General features: G+C 36.5%; 1 long non-coding RNA gene across 1 annotated transcript; it reads right to left on the reverse strand.

The window, feature by feature from the left end:
- Positions 1–4,883: 4,883 nt before the first annotated feature.
- On the reverse strand, positions 4,884–8,226 carry LOC311060492. The gene is made up of 3 exons (XR_014602267.1): positions 8,158–8,226; positions 7,396–7,426; positions 4,884–5,395 (listed from the first exon to the last, which is right to left on the reverse strand). It is a non-coding gene; the product is annotated as an uncharacterized lncRNA (long non-coding RNA).
- Between the last annotated feature and the right edge of the window lie 516 nt (positions 8,227–8,742).

Here is an 8,742-nt window from a genome sequence, read left to right on the forward strand (position 1 = left end):
TGCTTTCTGATGTATGGACACTACCTGTAGACCATCTGTGCAAGTATGATGTAAAAACAACCAGGAGGTAGAAAATGACAGAGGATTTACTCTGAACTCCCTCTTTCAGGGTATAGGCGTTTTTTGTGGTGAGTCACTTCATGGATCAATTTCATGACTGAGTAAAACTTGGGACAGTCCATTTCATGAAGGGGACAACTTAAAGATATAAAAAAAACCTACGTCCCATTTTGTTCTACCCCCGTACCCCGGGTTCTCTAAAATCTTTAGAGAATAGCAAGCTCATAACCAGCAGCGTAACGTGGAATCTAATGTTGACCGGGCCAGGATCTGTCAACATCGAACACTTGTTCACCTTAACGGAAAGCACAACTCTTGAAAGTAACAAATGAGTGGGGCAGTGTGAATTAACACAGGATTGACCCTGGCAGCATATCAATGGTACACGTGTGTTACTTGTTTATTATTCGAGGTCTGTGGCGACGTGAAAAAAACAAAAAAACAACAACAATAAATCGCTGGCAATGGTGAGTACATTATGATATTAAACTCTGGCGTGGAATGTGTTTAGTTACTACTATTTTTCAACCACATGTAAGCAAAAAAAAAGCCATGGGTTTCCGAGGCTACTGTACATCTAATGAGACAAGACATCAGTTGAATGAGTTTGGGAACAGACCTACAGTAAGTGAAGAAAGGGAACTTGGAAAGACACTTTCTGACAAACCACAAGCCATTTGTCTAGACCTTTCCAGCTGACATAGAACTGACAAAAAAGGAACTGAAATCTCAGCCATATGCACATGGAACTGGATAGAGCGCTCTCATCATTATTCTACTGTAAGTGTTTGTCTCATCAGCAAGAACTGCACACTGATGGTGAAGAAAGTGAACTTGGAAAGACACTTGCGGTCAAACCACACGTCATTTGACTAGACATTCCAGCAGACAGAGAACTGAGACTAAGGAACTAAACTAAGGAACTGAAATTTCAACCATTGTCCAACACTATGCTAAAACATATGTGCCCTGTGGTCCGACCAATAATGGGCCGGCGGACAGCCTGTTCTTTTTTTTATTTGATTAATTTATTGTTCTTTTTTTTATTACCCCCATCTTAGGATAATTACAACAACGTGGCTATTCCCACCCTGATGGTGCCACACTGCTGCCATCATAATCACACACTGCCTTTATTTTTGTCACAGTCATACAACATTAGCAGTCAATAGTAAAAAGAATAGAATAGTAAATTGTGCATTTATATAGCACCTTCCTCAAACAGATGATCACAATGAACGACTGAGATAAAAGGTCCATCTTTAAATGCCAGTCTATTAGGCATCAAAGCTGACCTGGACCAATGTCAGCATACCTGTTTTTCCATTTCATTAAAAGTAATGATAAGGTTTGTAGATGAGCAGCTAGTTCTACTCTGACATGCTTGATAAATAAGCCCACTGACTTTGCTGTTTCAAAATATCCTTATTTTACAATATTTGATCATTTAGACATTTGATTTAACTACTAAACCACAGTTTGATTTCATGAACACATTTTTGAACATGATGCAGTAATTCGTGCCGAGCTGGGATCGAACTCGAGTCTCTCACTCGACAAACCGACACACAACCTACTGTGCCAATAGAGCTGAGCCCTGACAACAGAATTGTTGTGGTGGTGTCTTGTCCAATTACACTGAGAGAAAAATACATCTCACAGAATGATATTAAAAAGCAATACACATGTACACACATGCACACGCACACAGAACAACCACCCAAAGGTGACTGCATGCCAGTTGCCCTGACCTCCCTGATCATAATAGTGTGTTGAGAAACTGATTAAACTGGAACATCTGGACAAAATACCCTCCGTTGCAGTTTGAATATAGGATATTAGCCTGGTTCCAGACGAATCTGCCTTTGCAAAATTGCATGCACTTTAGCCCTGTGATATTGTCTGGCTACGCGAGGCTAATAGGATATAGGGCAGGGGTGTCTCATTTTGGGTTGAGGGCCACATTGGTCCAACCGTGGGCAGCCACCACGGGCACACACATACCACCTGTTATTTCTTTCTTCTTTTCAAATATTATTTGAACAAAAATATGTTTTTAAACAGGGTTAGGGTTATAAACAATGTTATTAGCTTTAGCTTTTACACTGAATCATCATGGTTATTTTAGGAAATTCAACCTCTTAAGATTGTGATTCTCAAGGCAGGATAAGCCACCACTGAAATAGGGATATATTAAAACAAAGTTGTAAAGCTTGCTTGTACTCACCCAATAATTAACTTGGGGCCAGCTAAGTGTCCTCTAGTTTCATATCCATTTGACATTTAAAGGCAGAAAACGTGCATTTTAATAGTAAAATATCTCCACTGTCCCACGAGATTGCTGTTGTTGGTGCCTGCAGGACTGCAGGTCACAGGTGCAACCTATTAGGCTAATCATGCATTGTGTTAGATTCATGATACTATAACCAAATAAATACAGAACAGAGTGGATCAAGTGGATCTAGAGTCTACATGCTTTTTATTTACATTATCATGGAGAAAAAAATATTATAAAAAAATATTTATGAAAATAAAATGATATTTTTACTTTAGTATTTAGTCTCACCACAGACATGTCCGTGTACGGACATGTCTGTGGTGAGACTCATCCCTCGACCCTTTAAAGTTTTTCAAAAATAGCAGATCTACAAGCTCATATATAGCTCTATGAGCTTGTAGATCTGCTATTTTGAATAGCCAAAGTATAAAATAAATGATGGTTATAAGTTAACTAAAATGTAAATGACACAGATGCGTTCCTGGTCTTAATGGCTTAACAAACAGGCTTTTTATATTGTCTCTGTCTGGTGTAAATCTCATATGTCCAAAACTGTTACTTTCCAGGATTTAAATTGCAGAAAGCTGAAGAAGTAGCAGATCTACAAGCTCAAAATGCATGGTGTTTCGAGCTTATGGATCTGCTACTTTTGATGCTTTTGTGCGGTGCTGTAATATGATCAAGTAGGGCATTAATATACAGGGGGGAAAAAGTTAAGAATATAGAGATAGGATGTTTCTGCCTTACAGCAATGATATGAAAAGGACGACATGATGCTAAAGAGTTTAATCAAAATAGTTTTAAAGATTATTTTCTGACAATTCTCTAAGTTGTCTGTGGATTGAAGGGGAAAAAAATCCTTGTTCACTATCATGTTACTTGTTCTTTGGTAAATGATTATGTCACTTAACTTCTTATCATAGAATTTAATATTATCATTTCCACTACATTTCCACAGTTGTCATCGCATTGGCAGACAACCCTGAAATAAATCTATTATAAATCTATTTTTCTAGACTTTAGTTTACTTTGAGAGGGGCCAGTTTGGAATTGAAGGTGTTTTTTAGGGCAGTTTTGAAAGTGAGTAGGGTTTTAATACACTCCCTTTACTCCGTTTGGTAGGGCATTCCATAGCATGAGAACAAGTTCATTCCCTTGTTTGTGTTTACTTTAAATAAAATATGAAAGCATACTCAACTCAATGTACAAAAGAGAGAGAAAACAAAAGATAAAGCACACTCAATGACCATGTAAAACAAATGATATGAAGCATACTCAATGACTATATAGAAAGTTAAATATTAAGCATGTACAACATAACAAACATGAGGGCTATGAGATCCCAGCCAAAAAGAACAAAAGATGGCTAACTAGCTATCTTCATACAGACAAACTCATGGATTCTCCTCAGGACCACCCTGGTGTTCCATGGGTTGTTGTTGGGGTCCTGTATCAGGCTGGAAGTCCAGATGAAGTTTAGGCTGATTCTCAGTGAGTGGGGTCTAATATGGTCTGGAGCCAGGCTAGGTGATGGTGTCATCTGTAGCATCCTGTGTGAGACAATGTAGTGATGTCTCCATCTAGTGGCCAAATCTAGTGGTTTGTGTTGCACCCTGCTGTCAGCTCTGTCAATAACTTCATGTGGCCATGTAGTGCAGGAACAAACCCTCAAAAAGAGCCTTCGTTTTTGAGATACCCCTACCCGGGGTAGAACAAAACGGGACAACATTTTCTTTCTTCATATCTTTAAGATGCCCCCTTCATGAAATGGATTGTCCCAAGTTTTACTTTTACTGCAAAAGTCATGAAATTGATCCATGAAGTGACTCACCACAAAACACGCCTACCCTGAAAGAGGGAGTTGCAAGTAAATCCTCTGTCATTCTCTACCTGCTGGTTGTTTTTACATCATACTTGAACAGATGGTCTAACAGGTAGTGTCCCTACATCCCAAAACAATCAGAATGCCAATATTTGGTTCTATTGTGAATCAGCAGCCTTTTATATAAGGCCTTAAATAGGCGGAAATAGCAAAAAGTTGACTTTTCTGAGCAATATTTAATTGTAATTTTGGTCCTAAATCAATACTTATAATCATTGTATTTAATGTCCGCTATTCTATATATTGCATGCATGTTGTTGTGGTTATTGTTTTTTGATATTTTGAATCTATTAAATCGTTTAGAACCAAGGTGTTGTTTTAAATATGGTTACCCACTAGGCTAGTGCTCTAGAACAACTCAGAATCAGAATCAACTTCATAGTCACATCAAACAATTAGACCTACAGGTGAAAGAAAGGAACACACACAGAACAGTTCAAATAACAAGAAGACACAGTCAAATACAAAGTCTGATCCAGTCTACAATATCAGTGTTTGACATGCATGAAACCTAAAATATACAGTAGGGACTGGGTCTCTCAAATAACCTACTTTTGTGATAAGTTTTTGGTTGGTTTCTCTACTTACTATTCATATGTTTCTGCCAATAAATCAAGTGTGTCAAGTGTATACAGAACATTTCAAAAAGGACAAAGGTATGGATGACATTTCTGGAAACTTTTCTTTATTGTATTAACGGTCTGTGAACTTTCATTACAAATGTGGTTAATTTCTCTAAAAAGATACAACAATCCATTTCAAAATCCAAAGTTGCAAAGAGTTAGGAAAAAGAAAAAAAAGTTGTGCTTTGTTCTAACTTAAGTTTTGCTTTGAGTTGTATCAAAATCTAAACCTTTTTTTTCTTTTACTGTTCTGCTATAGATTCTTCCCCCAGATAATTAATTAAAGAGCAGATCGTTCCTGCTGATTTTCTGTAGAACATTGTTCACAATCAGCTTAAGTTTATCGGGATCACGGCTGTACTTCTGCCAGAGCAGATCGGCGATGCCCGCCCTGTCTTTATCCTCCACCTCGCCCTTTGAGAGTGTATTGCTGTCTGGAAAGTTGCCAGGCTCTCGCAGATTCCACTTGAATGCTGTAAACTCGTCCTTGTCCAGCTCATTCAGAGCTTTAAGCATCGGTTCTTTACCGCTAAGTGACGCCATGGTTGATTCCTGTTACAAACAGACAGTGGTGCAAGTAATAAGTGCATTTACTCAAGTACTGTACTTGAGTAAGTACAATTTTGAGGTACTTTTAGGCAGGCAAATATTATACTTTTACTCCACTACAATTATTTGACAACTTTAGTTTGTAGATTTTGATTATTATTACAAAACAGACATTAGCTACTTCAGCTCCGTATACATTTCGGCCATTTGAAAATCTACAAGCTCACAATGCATGCGACGTATTGTGAGCTTGTAGATGTGCTATTTCCAAAAGATTTTAATGCATTTTATACATATTAAAAACTTGTAAAATGGGACATTCTGCATAATGAGTAGCTACTTTTCTTTTTTTTTTAAACTTGTAACAGAGTATTTTTACATTGCAGTATTGATACTTTTACTTAAGTAAAGAATGTGAGTACTTTTTCCACCACTGCAAACAAAGGATGTTACACAAGTGTGAAGAGACTAAACACAACTTTAGGTATATGTTCATCTCCCAGGAGTTCAATACTTTTAATCCCTGTCTGATCGGATCAGATTTGGAACTTGGGTAGTTAAAAACCAACAATCAGGATTGGGATCACTCTGATATCCGATCAGATCAGGAAACCAAATCCAAGCTGTAATCTGGGTCAAATCTTCAAAATGGGTATAGTTAAAAAAACATATTTTAACAATTTAAACATGTATTTCATTATTGAAAACATATATTAAAGTGTGTACATTTAAATACTACCTTATTTATAGCCTTTATGGTTGATTCAATGTTTCATTTATTTTGTCACATTTACAGTGTACACTTGCCTACCTCTCAGAACAGTGTATTCAAATAATGATCATAGAATAACCCTACAGTGCCCCCCCCCCCCCCACACACACACACACACACAATTCTGTAAAAACAGCAGATCTTCAAGCTCACAATACACAACACGACACATTGTGAGGTTGTGGATCAGCTATTTTTGCTACTGACATACAACAAAGTATATAGGGTTGAAGTGGTTAAGGAAGGCTATTAATTGCTGAACTGTCTGTCTACTTATGTTGTTCTTCATATATCCACCAGGTCAGGGGTCTGCAACCTGTGGCTCTTTAGCCCTTGCCTTGTGGCTCCCTGTAGCTTTAGAAAGCATATGAAAATTAACAATGTTTTTTCATTTTTTTTAGATTTAAAATTGTATTTATCGTTGATGTAATATGAGACATAGATTCTTACGTGCTCCAATACTGTAAAGTGGTGTAGAATAAATAATAAGTTTCAACATTTCTGTCAAATTTGCATCAAAGCCTGCAACACATTTATTGGCGTGGCACCGGCATTAGCGGGCTAAACTCGGTTTTGCGGCTCCAGAGAGATTTTGTATTTATTTTGTGGTGCAAATTGGCTCTTTTGACCTTAAAGGTTGCAGACCCCTGCACTAGGTGGACATACAGTATGTAGGATTGAACCACTGCAAATCAGGATCTGGTAATCTTAAAAAGTCTGAATGTGGATCAGGGTGATCCTGAATTTATTTGAAATAGGTCTACCGGGACAAAATGTGTTTGTTTTGTCTGATCCTGGATCACAACATATAGGATTTCAAAATCTTATCCGATCAGATAGGGATTAAAATGTTTAAACTCGTGGGCCACACATTAATGTGATATATCTACATTTGGTTGGTCAAAACCCATTCAGATTAATTTATTTACATAGACACATAGGTCAGTGCAAACAAAACCATATCAATTCAAGTAAAAACTGATATTGTCTGTAAACACAATAACTGAGCAGCCGTTTCTGAAGAGGATTTGTACAAATAATTATGACAATATTTCAAAAGTAGCATCAGGACGGAAAAGCGGATCAATTATTGAGTTCTTTGAATTCAGACAAAAAGTACAAAATATAAAGTCTTTCAACTTAAATACAATTTAATTTCAACGTACATACCTACAGTGCATTTAAAAACACTCAAGGCTCTTTAAATTGATCTTTCAATTAACCTACCTACCTTTGATTGTTGAGATTCCACTAGATGTCCACTAAATTAACCACCAGAGAGAAAGAGAAAACGGCAGAGAGAGGACAAAGAGAAACTGTGAGAAATACAAACTTAAACAATTTACACAATATGAATATAACAATGTGTATTATCATTGGAGAAAATCATGTAACATTAGAACGAAGGGCTAAACATTGCTTTCTTTCTTTCTTTCTTTCCCCTCTTTGCATAACCTTCTGTATTATCATCGGTCTTAATTACTATGTGAGCAGCTTGCGTTTATGCGGTTTGGAACATATAGTGAAGCTAGAACTGCTATATGTTCTCTCATCTTAGTTTTAGTTAAAACTCTGGCTGCCGCATTTTGAATATGTTTTAATCTGTCAGTTGTTTTCTTTGGCAGGCCAGAGAAGTGCATTGCAGTAATCAAGCCGAGAGAAAACAAAAGCGTGGATCAACGTTTTTGCATCGTCCAACGACAGATAGGCTCTAATTCGTGCAAGAAGAAACATGATTAATGTGTGTATTAAAATTGAATTCAGAATCAATAATATAGGCCTATCTGTCATGTAAAGTTGAATTTGATAACAAATAGCATATATATATATATATATATATATATATATATATATATATATATATATATATATATATATATATATATATATATATATATATATATACACACACACACACACACACACACACACACACACACACACACACACACACACACACACAAAAACATTAGAATGTTTCACAGAGACTTACGTTGTGTGTTTGTGTTGAAGAAACCGACCCAGGATGTCTTTACTGATGTGTCTGTCATGAACAAATAAACACATCGTCCATGTTAACATTGATGACACTTTAACTCCTCTCTCAGAAAAGTAATGCAACAATAGACTAAAAATCACAACGTGATAATTATTTTATCACTTGAATACATATAGATATACTGCAACACTTTACAAATAATATGCAATAAAGTACAAGATCATCATCCAGATTAACATTCATGATGCTTCAACTCCTATACAAATGAAATTAAATAAAACGGGAAGATATTAGTTTAGCTCAATAGATAGCAAGTTTAGTCAAAAACAACGTCATAATAGCCGGTGTATGAAAATATACACATCGACATGTGCAACCAGAATACCATGAATAAAAAAGTATAAAATATGAATGATTAGAAATTCTTATTCTAACTGTTACATGAAACAAAGTATGACACTCACCTGTCTGGAGGAGATCAGAAAGGTAAGGAGATGAGGATGTGAAGGACTTTTATTGGGAGCAGAAGGGGGAGGGGCTAAAGTAGGTAGGTTGAACTTTACTCCCTGACCCTAAACA

Source organism: Gymnoscopelus microlampas (genome assembly GCF_963454915.1).
Source record: "Gymnoscopelus microlampas genome assembly, chromosome: 14".
NCBI lineage: Eukaryota > Metazoa > Chordata > Actinopteri > Myctophiformes > Myctophidae > Gymnoscopelus > Gymnoscopelus microlampas.